Below are 14496 nucleotides of genomic sequence, written 5' to 3' on the forward strand. Positions count from 1 at the left end.
CTCTCTCCTACGGAACAATGTGCAGTTCCTAACACTGTTCCCGAACAATACACACGCCTATTTCATCCCCCAACTTTTCAAAATGCTACTAACTCATCCATTTGGGGTCAAGCTTTTGAGGGTTTGTTTTTCTTCATTGTCATGCAAGGAAGATAGTACATGCTTCCTTTTCAATCAATAGCCTGGGGAGGAGGGAAGCAGATTTTGGTTTTGGGGCTGGTCACTTTTCATGGCCAGTTTGGAAGCTTAAGCCCCTAACTGAATTATGTAATGTAAGAAACCTACAGCTTCTCCTGCAGTAAAAGTCACCCAAGCATGGTTTAAAATCTCGGCTGGGAAATTTATGTTAACAAAAGTTTATTGCAGCTGGCAGTTCCACGCTTAATGTGAGTCATGAAGGGTTTTCTAGTCCAGTTCCAAAGATGACTGCCAGCTGGGAAACATTTGAAAGCATCTTTGCCTGTAATGTTCTGTATTTACTGCAGAGTTGTGGGTATTGCCTGATCATTGTGTTCACGGCCTCTCTCTTGGAAACCAAGAGTTAAAAGCATCTTTGAAGTAATGATCTGACTTAAGGCTTCCAGACCTCCAGTGCTAGGAGCTGGCTAAGAACAGCTGCCTGTGCTTCCTGCAGCTGAGGGTGCAGTGGAGAACTTTCTGTTGATATCTTTCACCTTGACATTCAAAGCAAACAGCCCATTGTGCTTGATGCTCTGCTCCCCTGAGTGTATCGGAGAGACATTAATGGAAACCCCTGTGGCTAATTGTACAAAAGTGAATTGTATGAAATGTTTATGAAGCCAGATGCTGGTGTCTGTTGGTGCCTCTGGCTCATTGTGAGAGGTCTCCATACCCTCACACCCAGGCTTTGCCAGTTCAGCCTCTACTGCACACAAGAATGAAAGCCTTAGGAACAAACAGCCAATTGGCTATTGTTTCTTTTGGCTCATGGATCTTAGTCCTCAATCCTTTCTCTCGAATTGTGTATGCTGTGGAATTGCTTCCTACTTAGACAGTAGCTTGGAGCTATGGAAACCACTGCCCAAGGCACTATGTCCTCCAGAGGGTCTGAAGGGTACCTCCAGAGTCAAATGTGCCCAGCTGACTCTTAGAACGTGCCCTCCTGTTGCCCTCTGCCTGTGGCTATAGGGTCACCCACTGGGCTTTGTGCAACTGAGTCACCAACAAGAGACATCGATTTGGAAGATGTAACTGAAGTACCAGCCTGGTTATGGGTGTGGATTGATTTTTTTTCATTTTCAAACAAGCAGCATTTCAGCTCCTGGCTTGTTGTCTGGCTGTCAAAGTGCTGGTCACTGCTGTTTCAGGCAGAAGCCACCTCTCTTCTCCTCCCCTCTCCAAGCAAGTGAGGTGCGCTTCCTAAGACTGAAATCAAGCTGGTGGTGGGGTGGCCCAGTAGCTAGGGAGAGGCTTTGATGCTGACAGATGGAAATGAAATGGAAGCTTCGGCCCTTCCCTGAGGATTAGAACAATTTATAGCCAACGTAACCACCAGGACAGAGTCCAACAGAAGAAGCATGACTTGCAGGACCTCGGAGCGCTGCTGGGGCTGGAGCACAGTTAATCAGCGTGGCTCAGACAGAAGTAGTGACGTCTGACCAAATAAATTGTTCCTGTTTGCACCAATCAATAAATCTGCAGGATTTTGCTTTGAAAACTCTAAGCTGAGGATAGACAGGGCTGAGGATGTGTAATTACACTGGGAGCAGTGTCAGCATGTCTGTTGTGACAGAAGCAGCTAAGTTTCTGGCTAAGGGTGGAGTAGACATTTGGGCTGGGATTTGCAATGGACCCAAATCCCAGGTCAGCAGGAGCTGAGTGCCCAGTTCTCAAGAATTCTTTGCAAATTCCAGAGTTTGCAGTTGATTTGCAATGTTAGGTGTTTGCAGCTGCACACATATATTTGCAGGTGTCTAAATTCTCATGTCAGGTGATACATGGGGAAGGTAGGTGCTCAGGTACTTTTGAGATTGGCACAGAGTAAAAGCCTTTATAGAATCACATGAGTTAAGCATATGCAAATACCCACATGTAACTGTCCATGCTGAACTTTGAAAATCTGGTCCTATTTCAGAGAGAAATAAAGTGGCAGAGAGCAGTAGACAGCAGTCCCGCCGCTCCCAAATGTTTAAAAATAATCACAAGTCAGGCATCCAAATATCATATGTAAATAATGATAATAAATATTGGGTCATTTTTAGTTTGTATTCTGGTTTCAGATACATTAGGGATCATGTTTTCAAGCTTTTCGCTGAAACACCATGGGCAAGAAACTCACTTTAAAAAGAGCTGAGATTCACATGACTCCAGACACAGGGGCTTTAAGGAAAGCACCAAATAGTGTGAGACTCATAATAAAATTGTGAGAATTGTCAAGTGCAACTGTTTAAAAGTGACACCCATAAGTGCTTGTCTAATCTAACTGCTAAAATATTTTACATGCTGTCTGTTTTATCTGCTGGAATTACACACCCTATTCTAAACATGTCATGAATCAGTTGAAGTCAATCCTATTTCCTCAGGTAGGAGTATCTGACAGACACCTCAAAGACCAGGTGTGGCCCAGCGTCTTCTAGAATACCATCCATGGCAAGACAAAGACCTCTCTGCCCCTAACTCTTTCAGCTCACGGTTGAGGGGTGTGAGGCATGTGGACCTATTCTATCATTGGAGGATTTCAGTCTGTAGGACTGTCGAGCCAGCTTCAGTGACTATGCAAAATGTTCAGCTTGATGGAACAGGCAGAGCCCCACTTGAAAAACATGGTCTGGCTGATGAATGCTGAATGCCAGTAGAAATTCTCTGGGCAGCTGCTTTATTACCAAACAGTTAATGAGAGTACCATTATCACAATTAGCACCCGAGGCACCAATCTTGTTACCAGCAATCCTTGAAGCATCCAACGGCTGCCCTTGTTCTCACAACTTCTCTTGGACCTTCTGTTTGGTTTCTCTGCTCATAGGTTAGTCCCAGAGTTGGGTAGGAGAATTTTAACACTTCCACTTTCAGCACTAAGTAACCGGACAGCTCCCAAACAGCTTCACTGACTTGGCTATGAGCAACAGCCTACTTCCTTCCATGGCTCCTCCACTGCCACAGGCCCATGCCCGCCTTGCAGATCAATACATGTGAACATCTGGAATGATAAGCAAGAGTGTGTTACACATGAGAGGTGTGTGTTAATACACTGCTAGCCTAGAGCCACCTCTCATCATGCGTCTTCAAGCACTTTACAAACATCAGTTGAATGAGCATCATGATCCATCCCTGGGGTAGACTGAGACACACGAAAGTGCTGGATAGCTACATATAACTGTAATTACTCCTGTTTTACAGATGGGGAAAGCGATGCACAGGGATTTTAAGGGGTGTGTTTATAAAGGGTCTCTGCTTGTTTGTTCCCACATGTCTGCATGCAAGCAGATGCATGCTTTAACAATTCTAAACTGTGTGCACATGCTTTCAGTTGGCTGACCCCTGTAGTGCAGATCCACACACCTGTGCCCTCAGAGGTCTTAGACTAGTGATTGGCAATGCACACAGGAGGTGTCTGCACCTGCCGAGTATGGCTGGATGCATGTGCATGTGGAGAATAGCCTTGGAACATGGATCCTTAAATGACTTGCCCAAAGACACCCTGGTTTAGCCCAGGACAGCCCAGAGTCATTAGCTGTGCCTGGAGTTGGACCCAGAAATTGTAGTCTCCTCTTCTCTGTGTTACAAACCCCACCCCTCCAGCTGGTGCTAATTGCAGCTCAACAGAGGCAACGAGGACTGAATGGGTCCATAGAGAAGGAACTGGCCTATCAGCCATCGGTTAGTTACTTCAGGTCAGGACTGAGGCCCATGCAAAGGCAGCATGTGGAAACCTGTTCCACTGCAGACTATACTAGGTTTAAACAGAGGCTATTAGTCTCCAAGGCTTCCCAGCACCTTTGAAATCAATAAAGTACAGACACACACACACACACACACACACAAAATGTGGAGTCTGCCTCCCGCTCACTTGTTCTTAGTCACTGGACATATCAGTCTCCGTGCTTTTAGAAGATTGAAAATAAAGAGCCCCCTTCATTACCTCTGGGACTGAAAGGGCATCACCCTCCGTCTGTCCTTGAAGTGAGACCCCGAACTCCATCCTGCATGGGTGAAAATTCTTATCATTTCTTTGGGACAGGCGCCTTGAGGCCTGGAGGGCAGGCTTAGCTCAGGTGCCACTGAAGACAGATACACCTGGCGCTCCTTCCCATAGGCCGTGCTGGGGGAGGACGGAGGCAGAGGTCAGAGAAAGCAGAGAGGATTTCGGAAAGGCAGCCAACAGAAGGCTCCACTGCTTTGGCCTGCCCGGAGCTTTGGCCAGGTCTGCTGTTCATGGCTAGCACAGGGGGGCCTTGCGAGGAACTGCCACCTCAGCAAGCGACTGGCAGCCTGCAGTGTATTTGGCAGGCTCCTCCTTTGCTGTGAGCCTGATGGTGCCTGTTAGAGAAGTGAGGGGTGGGCAGACGAAGGGGGGCTGACAGTGGAGGGAGGGATAGGGGATGGAGAGTCTGCTGAAGCATCAGAGTCCTGAGAGCCACACCAGGATATTGGATTCCTTAGATGCACAGGGAGAGAGCACAGGGCTTGTGCAGTGTGCTAGACTGGCTCCTCTGTGCTTTCCCTTGTAAAGGCCCCTGAGGGTGAGAGAAGAAAGGAGTGAGGAGAAGAGAGAGCAGACGTGAAAAGAGGGGTCAAAGACAGGGAGTGGAAGAGGAAGGAAGGAAGGCAGGGGAGGGAGGGAGAGAGGATTTAGAGATGAGACACTCCTTACTTCACCACTTGTTATCCATCAGCTGAGACACACAGGCCACACAAACCACCGAAATAGCCTTCCCCACCAACGTTTGACCATCGAATGGCCTTGGCAGACGTGCAGAATGCTAGGCACCAGAGCCTCCTGCCAGCTCTCCCCTGCCAGCTTGCCACCCATTGGCTTTATCCAGCTGGCTCAGTAAAAGCCAGAGCTCACAGTTAGTGCGGCTCCACTGCTGTTCTTTAATAGCACATCCCGGGGACGCCCAGAGGTCCCACTGCAGAGCAGGGTCTCCTCCCTCCAGGCAGCTGAACAGACGTGCATGTAGCTATAGCTTCAGCGCTGAGGGGGCTTGCAGTGTAAGAAATCCTCTCCCATTTGCTTGGTTTATCCCAGTCAGGAAGCTGCCTGGAGGAAGTTGCTTGATGCTACAGGCGTGTCGGAGAGTGACATGAATCCAGGTGTCCCTGCTTGCTCCCTCTCCTGCTGAGCCAGTTACGTCCAACACAAAAGGCAAGGACAAACCATCCGTGAGCTCAGCTGAGGACATACTGTCTCAGAGCTAGCAGCGTGGTGGCTTCATGCCCCCAGGAAGCCCAGGTCATCCGTGCAGCTAGCTGGGAGTTTAAAGGCCAGCAATTCTGGGATGGGTCTGGGAGAAGAAAGCAGGCCACTCCTGGCACCGGAGAGGATGCCAGCTGAGTGCTGGCAGGGGAAGCTGGCAGTAGGTGGCGCCATCCAATAGCGAGGGAGGCTGGAGAAGGAGCAGGGGCTGCCAAGGGACAGAGAAAAGAAGAGGGGGTTTATTGTTTAAATTGAATCTAAATTTCCATGTTTGTGGGTGGGCTATTGGAGCACTAAATCCTCCTGCTCGTTCCAGCACAGCATGCTGAGCTCAAGGTGAGGAACGCAAGCAAACAGGCAGCAGACCCGTTTAACGTGATCCTGGCAGGTCTCTCTCTGGGCTGCTAAGGCTGATGTACTCGGGTCCTGCACCAGCCCGTAACCCAGAAGCATTGTGCAGGCACAGTGCACCCATGGCAGAAAGGCTAAAGTCATTCCCGAGTATGCCTGGCTAGATTTCCGTTCTGTCCCCTGGACCCAGCAGCGTGTCTCACATGAATGCATCCTCACAACCTGGCCGGATTCTGGCCCGTACCCTGGGAAGGGTGGACAGGGGGCTGTGCAGCGGCTGGAGCCCCCCAGAGGATCTGACTGAGTCAGCCAAGCAAGCCCCCTGCCACCATTGCAGAGTGGTTCCTCCTCTAGATCCAGCCTCTGCCCTCTAGGGCAGAGAGAGGCAGAGGCACGTCCATTGTTCTAGCCTCACCATGCCCCCTTTAGGGTATGTCTGCTCTGCAGCTGGGAGCATGATTTCCAGCATGGGTAGATGGCATGTAGCCAGGAGGTCCAGGCAGGCTTGTAAGCAGGCAGCTGCCCCCAGCTACGCTATTTTTAGTGCACTAGCTCAAGCAGAGCTGGCCCATGTCTATCTGAGCTGGGAACCACGCTCCCAGGTGCAGCATAGACCTACCCTTGGACAGCTCTAGGATGACTAGGCAGGAGTAGGGACTGGCCACGCCTACACTGGGGATTGAGGGAAGGAGAGTTCCTTGTGTCCTATCAGATGTCACTTGGAATGGTCTTATTGTCCCCATGAACGTCTAATCCTTTTCTGAACCCTGCCCAACTGCCCCAGTGCAAGGAGTCCAGGCTGGGTGGTCCCCTATAGGGCTGGCTGGAAACCAAGAATTTCAGTTCATGAAACATTGCGAGGACTCAGAATGTTTTTATTCCACATCGGGATGAAACCGAGATCTTGTGACATTTTTTGCGAACAGAGAGCCCCTCACCCTAGAATAGCCAGTAGCCCAGTGATTAGGGTATCCAGCTGGGCTGTGGGATACTTGGGATCAAGTCTCTGTTCTGTCTGATTCAGGCATCTAAATATCTTTGAGGATCTGGACCCAGGTGGCCTGCAGACTATCCCAGGCATGACCCACTTGAGAGGCAGCTGATTAGTCACAGGTGGTGTCTAACACTCTGTCCTTAAAGACCCATTCCCATCCTGTGACACTGACCTGGACAGACATGGCTTTCACAGATCCCTGAGGTTTCCAAGACACCCAACAACCATTACAGACGATGGGCCAGGTTTTCACAAGACCCCTGACCAGACTTGCAGGAGCTCTGCACTCAGAGCTGGAGCCAGATTTCCAACGGAGTTCAGCCCCCCCACCTCTCTCCTTTTCGGAAAATCAGCTCACTAATTTTGGAGCCTGTGTGGGAGCTGAGCTCTCCTGTACAGGGAGGATCCCCAGGCCCAGATGTGCTGCTGCACATGGTTGGTGGCTCTTTGTCAATAGCCTGAGCAGATCAGCCTCAGATGCCACAGGGGAGCAGAGCCATGCAGGAACGAGCCATTTTCACAGAATCACTGTTCTTGATCATCGCTACACCTTGAGGTCAGTCTTCAGATTCCCTTTGTAGTTCAGAGAAATCCAAGTCTTCTCAGGAAAGAGATGAAAGGTGGCGTTGTGCTGGAGGCTCAGTTTTTGCTGTTAGCCTCCAAAAGACAGAAGAAAGCCTTTCTCTCAATGCGGCCGTAGGCTTTGAAGTGTTTGGCATGTTTATGCTAAGACAGTAGAACCTTCCAGCTGGTTCGATGGCACAGATGCCCCACTTGAAGTGTGCACAACAATAGCAGATGAGACGTCCATACAGCAAGGTCAGGGAGGGTTTTTTCTAATCTTTTCCCTGTTCTTCCTATTCTGTAATTTTCCCAGATGAGCCTTGACCCTTCCCTCAGCATGCTCTGCCCCCTTATCAACAGGGAGATTCATTAAGGCAGCAGCCTGTTTTCCTCACTGCTTTTGAAGTCTTGTTTCTTGAATGCCCAGTGTTCTGCACAATGGATGGGATTTTCCACAGCTCCTTAGTAGCCCCTAGAAGTGACTTTCCTCAGGCACTTGGGCACTTTGGAAGATTGCACCCAACTTAAAGATCATTTCCTGGCCTCATGTGAATCCTTGCCAGAAGTTTTATGCTTATGAACTCACCATAGGGGAGGGGAGAGGATCTGTGTGCTTGCAGTTCTGTTCTCTCCCTTTCTTCAGGTGTGGAGAGTTGGGAACTTTTCTTCCCCCCGCCTCCCTGATTATGGGCAGCACTGAAGCATATGACCTACAGAGAGGTTTCAAGGATAATTTTATTTATTTTTGGAAACGCTTTCCAATCTTTGGATAAAGGAAGTGATTGAGTTTGAAGTACAGTGTTTTTATTACAGTATATTTCCACTTCTGAACACCTCCAGTACCTGGGGAGACTTTTCTGCACTCCAGGGCTTCAGCACTATGACTCTGTGTGAAATTGCCCCAGTTAACAAGTTGAAAAGAGGGTGTTGTGACTTCCAGCCCTGGGATCTGAGAATCAAGCTGGGTTCTCTCAGACGTCATTCGTTGTCATTAATGAGAATGGTTCTGCGTTCAGGGCAATTCTGCTGATAATGTGAGAGCATGAATAGAATCCAGCTCACTGTCCCAGGGCAGGAAGGAAATCCAAGGCACTAAAAACCTCCTTGCCTCACTAATTCATCAGATCACTTGACTCTGAGTGCACATGGGGAGCAGTTCACTTCAGCAAGACTGTGCCAGATTAGTCACTTTCCTGACCCTTCAGAGAAAATCACTGTAGCACCTGCCTGGTGCTTCTCACGGGCCTACTTTGCAACCAGAAGACAAACTAATGAGCCCAGGCCCCACAGAGAGGGTAGAGCTGTGCTCTTCACCCATTGTAACAAAGCTATGGTGAGGCTGCTGCTTTCCCTGAAATCCTTTCCTTGTTCTCTCCCTGCCCCTCTGTTCATTGTCCATCAGATCTAAACCTGGATGTTTAAGGCTGGTTTATCTTCCATCTGCTCCCCCAGAATCAGCCCTGACCTCTCTGTTGTTATGACTGAGTGGGAGATTTTCCTTCCTGTGCTTCTCAGTCTCTCTCCCAGACTCCCTGGTTCTTGGTCAGACTCTGGGATGTTGCTTTGCAGTAATGTGGGTTCCTAATTTCATTCCTTGGAGTGATCACATCTGAGAGCCCAGGCGCTGAGGACATTATCTCGCCCTGTGGAGGCGGAGGAGCTCCCAAGGCACTGAATCAATTCATAGGGAGCTTAACAAAGAAATGGCTGTTGCTTCAGCACTTGCTGTCTCCCCTTCAGCATCCTCAGTATATTCAGTTGACAGATTCTCAATGTAGTGACCAGGGCTGTGGCTGGTGCTGAAAAGTGCCAGAGAGAGACCCGGCATTACCTGCCTTGAGGGAAGGCAACAGCAAGAGCATCTAAGGGAGGCTGTCAAAATATGTTACAGGATGATGGGCTCTTTAAGAGGGGGCGGGGGTTCAGTGCACCTGTGACTGGTTACCTGCCCACTTAGGCTTAAGGGAAAGCAGCTGGGCTATACCAAGAGGGAAGGAGGAGGAGCAAGCTGGGGCTGTCCCCCACATGAATAGGGGTCACTGTGTGGATGATTGTGTGATGTGGATTAAACACAGGAGAATTAAAGTGGCTGGGGAGAGAATCAGTGAAGCACACAGTGAGGTCTCAGAATGGGGAGCTGCTTTGAGGAGTTACATTTTCAATCACTTTAAACAAAGAGAATGCTCTTCGCTGGAAGACCGATTAGCGAGGAGTGTAACTGATATCTTTGTGGAGAGCAGGTGCACTAGTTAACAGTTTTAAATTTCTGGGTGTACTGTCCGATAATGAACTTGGAACTTGGAAGAGAAAGTATTACAAGAAATGTAAAGGTAGGATGAATCTACTTACAGGTATTTCTGGGTTTAACTGGGGAGCAGATACGAAGGTGTTGAGGATGCTATAAAGAGCATCATTAAGGTCAGTCATAGATTATGGGTGTCAAGCTTTTAGTTCTCTGTCTGGAGTGGAGGTGAAAAAGTAGGTAGCTACTGGAGAACCGCCTGTCAATTTAAGAAAGAAAATGTTAGCTCTGACATTTTGTCGAAGGAAGTCAAGGGAAGTAGCACATGTAGGAATACTGGACAAATATATGAGGAGTGTGGGGAATTCAGCAGACAACATTTTCCCAACGCAATAAGCTTTCCCAGGGGCAAAAGACTGCAGGTGGGGGCCAAGGGGAGAGGAGGATCCTCTTGGCGGGGAAGGGGAGAAGCTCCAGGACTGAGTTTGTTTTGATTTCTATATAAATAAATTAGGCCCAGAGGGGGAGTGTGTTAAGGACTCCGGACTAGTGGTGTTTATTTAAGGAGCCATGGAGAGGCTAAGCTGAAGAAGAGTGGTGCAGAGTCATGTGTGGGGTGCTACAGGGCAGGCCTAGCCCTTTGACAGGTCCCAAAATAGATGAGAGAGGTGGTCATGGTGTTTCTCCAATGTGCAAAGGAGGGCTCGTCCATGGATTTGAAACATGGGGAATGTCCATCTAGGACAGGCACCTTGTAAAATAGAAATTAATAATTATGCTTGTACTGGGTACACGGGTGTGTAATCTTACTGTTTATGTGGAAATTACTGCCCTGTGCTGGGTGAGACAACAACTGTCTAGCTGTATGTCATGAGCCCCACACTGCTCACAGCTGGTGGAGACCCTCATTTAGCTCTGGTGCCAGAGAACATGCTGGAGGGGTGACACCAAAGTTTGGAGCAGTCGCTCTGTGCTGCTCATTGACAAGGGTGGCCAGAGGATGGTTACAGTAAAAATCATTGCGTGTCTACAGCTCCTCCCATCCAAGGAACCAGTTGGAAAGATTAAAAAATGCCTTCAGAGAACCAGAGAAGTTAGAGATGGGAAGGCCCTGAGAGGTCCCACCTAGCTCATCTCTTGCTGTCAGCATGAGTCCAGGACAGGTATTTTGTTCTCCAGTATTCTGACCTTAGGTGACCCTGTCCCAGTACGCCAGGGAGCCTCTAGGGAGGATTGCATAGCTAGAAGGCAATGTGCACATGAGAAAATTATTTCCTTCTGCACACAACTAAAGACTCAGCAACAACCAAGTGAGAAAAACACAGGTCCATTTCCACCCTGCACTTACCAACCTCCGAATGATGGAGTATTTGGAGCAGCTGCGAGCACTGCTCCTGCACTACCGAATGGTTAGGAAGGACTGACTGGCGACTGGAGCTGGGACCAGTGGCCTGTGCCCAAGATCCCAGGCCAATTGAGGGTCCCCCGTGTCCTGACCCCGCTCCCTGGCAGGAGTGTTGGGCAGGTAGGTGAGGCAAGCCCCAGCATGCAGGCCCCAGCTGCAGCCCCAGGACTGGACGCGCTCTAGCTCCCTGCCACGGCCTCAGGGCTGGGGGAGCTCTCACTCTCTGCTGTGACCCCAGGACCATGGTGGGGGCACAGAGGTTCTCCAGTCTTGGGGCTGCAGTGGGAGTGAGGGAGAAAGGAGCAAACGGTTGTGGGGGCTGCAGTGGGGGGGAGTAATGTGGCGAACTGTGATGAGACAGGGTGGGTCCATGGGGGGAAGGGGCAGAACGATTGAGGCCACAGGCAGAAGGGGCGGAACGGGGGCGGGACTGCAAATGGAAAGAGTTGGGAGGGGGCCCCCTATTTGCTCTGTCCCAGGGCCGCACAAAACCTTAACCTGCCTCTGGCTGGGACATAACAGACTAATGGTGGGAAACACTGATCCAGAGCCACTCTGGTGAGCCATCAGGTTTGTCCAGCCATGTGACAAATCCGGGTGTTGGGGTTCTATTCCTGCTCTTCCCCTGATGCACTGTGTGACCTTTGGCACATCACATCACTCCTTATACCCATTCTACAGATGGGCAAACAGCAGCCCAATAGTGCTTCCCACAGTGTTGTGTGTCATATGTGACATTACTCAGAGTCCAGGAGCTGAGGTCATTACCAGCCCTGCAAATGAAGTGCCACTTCCATGGCACCAGGTCATTCCCTGGGTCTCAGGTAGGGCCCGGTCCTGCAAGTCTTACTCAGGTGAGCATCTCTTGCTCATACATGAAGTGAGGGCACCAACTTGCATGAGGAAAGGTGGCAGGATTAGGCCCCTACTGGTGAAACGGGCTGAGTATTCAAACCAAACCATTATTTTTAAAGGGGAAAAATATATCTGTTTCAGGAATTTAATTTAAAAAAGTAACTTCCTTTAACAACACGGTCCCTCCCACAGCACTTAAAATAGAACCTTACAAAATGGAAAAAAAAAACCACTCGCTAACTGCTTCACCAGGGGCTAATTTGGGCTGCGTGGAGAGGATTGTAATTGCCATTCTCTAGGCCATTTGAAGACATCAAGACAACACTAATTAGGGTTCCTATTATTAGTGTGCTTTGTTCTCAAGGAATATAGCTGCTGTAGGATGGCAGGTTATCATTTCACCTGTCAGATTTCATCCCTGCAGTGGCTCATAGCCGGGAAGGCCTCATGCTTCACATGTGGGGGGCTGGGTTTGCTTCTTACACCCAGCCTGCACTCTAACAGAGTTATCAGCTGTCAGACAGGTTACGAGCAGAGATAGTGTTTGATTGTTTTTATTGACCAATACATGGGTTGAATGCCTAGCAAGCACAGGCCCCATGTAACATCCCGAAAGGCCTCGGGATCGCTGCCTCTGGAGGTTCTTAAGCTGTTGCTTGACCTTTCTTTTTGGGAAGTGATAAAGAAGGGGAAACAGGCAAAAGAGGTTCATCTGCCTGTTGTTGTATCATCCCCCAGGTCAGCACTGCTGGATGGATTTAAAGGGAGGAGCCGTATTCGCCACTGGTGTAGGTTGGCGTTGCTCCATTGACTTTAATAAAGCTGTGCCGTTTTTGGAGTATATGGAGATCAGAAATAGGCACTTGCCTCCGAGCTCTGAATCCTGCTCAGGGCTCTCTAGGGACTCAGATATTCACAGATTAGCTCTAAACTCGTAGATAGTCCTGGCTTGATGTGAATTCAAAATGTGCTCCTTCCTTCCTCCTCTAACTACTGGCAGCTGTTCTGAGCAGGACAGGATCATTGTAAATGCAGCGGCAAGATTATGGGAGAGCCACCCTGCTTCCAAAGTGACGTTCACCCCAATGCTCAGGGTCTGCACAAGGGACATGCATCACTTAGGTCTCATTTCAAGGATTCCTAGGCACTGGAGTGAGTTCCAGGGGCAGTGGTGGTGGTGATGGGGAACTGGTCTAGTTAGTGGCTGAAAGGTGGAAGAGAACTGATAGATGTACATGTGATAGGTGCTGAGAGCAAGGGAATAAAAGAGATGGGCCTGCACCAGACAGATCAAATCTTGCAGAGTTTGGATGCCGGGGGGAGGTTTGCCTCATTGTAGAGTCAGTGACCAGTTAGAGCATTGGGATCTGGAATTGAACTTCCCCTAAGTTCAGGTGCAGAGTTATCTGGGGACTCTCGTACCTCCCGCGCCACTGGGTCCGAGTGCCCCACAAACACGAATGAGTTTATCATCACGGCACCCCTGTGATAGGGAAGTACATCCTCACTTTGCAGAAGGGGGAAACAGAGCGATTAAGTGATGATCCCAAGAACACAGAGAGGGTCAGTAGCACAGCCAGGAGTGGAACTAAGTTGTAGGCTGGTATCCTAATCACAAGACCACCCTTCCTGCTTAGAGCTCGTTAGGGCTCAGATCTAGCTCTAGTTAATAAGACAAGACTTTGCACATACAGCTTGTGTGCACTGGGAGTGTCTCCAGGCACCCTGCAAATCTCACCGTAGCACCCTGGGAGGTGCTGTACATAGGGTTTATCAGTCATGCTTAACAGACAGAGAAATGGAACCACAGAAAGGTGAGGTGACTTGGTCCAGATCTCACAGTGAGTCAGTAGCGGAGCCCAGGAGTCCTACCACCTAGTCCTCTCATGTAACCAATAGGCCACGTTCCCCTTCTGGAGAACGAATCAAACCACCCAGAGAAAGGTTTCAATTTTCTATAGCTATTTTACATCACCTAACAGAATTGAGGAGAGAAATCAACCCCTGCTCTGCAATTCTATGGGATGGTTAATAACGACCCATGGAAAGGATTTCATTCTTTACCGAGTTCTGTAGGGTTTTAGAGCCATTTCATAGGCTTCTAGAGAAATGTCTCTATTTGATGCCTGTTGCATTCTAAGGCTTTTTTCCCCCATAAGGATCCTTCCCATCTCAAAGTGCTGTGGACACAGAACAATCTGCGGTGTGATCAGGATGCATCTCTGCGAGCCCTGGCTCTTTGCACACAGTCAGGCTCCTAGCCCAGTCTCGCTCCCGGAAGGGATTCAAATCAGAAGAGAAGTCAGTTGCCAAGCCAGTGTCTGTTTAATAAGAGGGCCTCAGGCTGTGAACACAAAGGACAAACAGCAATTGGTAAGGTGATGCCAGCAGTTTGTTAGGTGATGCCACCAGACTGAGTACCATTGTCTAGGCAGTTACTCAGGTGCACCCATGGGAAAGAGGTGGAGGAGGGAGTTCCGCAGTAAAAACAATCAGCAAGAAGCCAAGAGAGAAATGAGAGGGGCAAAAACAGCTGACGTGGGGCAGATGCTGCCGAGTTCTCATGGCAGGAAGGGCCTTTCCCAGGTAATGATAGCCAGGAGCTCTCCTATGTCAGCGCCAGCCCACGCTCGCCAATCACTGAGTTTTGGGATTGGCAGCAGGTTTGTAAAACCAAATTCAGTTTGAGGAGAATCCAGTTCTGAAAT

At 49.3% G+C, this 14496-nt stretch overlaps 2 protein-coding genes across 2 annotated transcripts in view; both read left to right on the plus strand.

Moving 5' to 3' along the window:
• E2F1 (E2F transcription factor 1) overlaps window positions 1-14496 on the plus strand; it is a 259410-nt gene that overhangs the window by 114389 nt on the left and 130525 nt on the right. The window lies entirely within an intron of this gene.
• Window positions 1-14496, plus strand: part of NECAB3 (N-terminal EF-hand calcium binding protein 3) — a 163604-nt gene that overhangs the window by 707 nt on the left and 148401 nt on the right. The window lies entirely within an intron of this gene.

Source organism: Chelonoidis abingdonii, chromosome 14 (assembly GCF_003597395.2).
Source record: "Chelonoidis abingdonii isolate Lonesome George chromosome 14, CheloAbing_2.0, whole genome shotgun sequence".
Lineage (NCBI taxonomy): Eukaryota > Metazoa > Chordata > Testudines > Testudinidae > Chelonoidis > Chelonoidis abingdonii.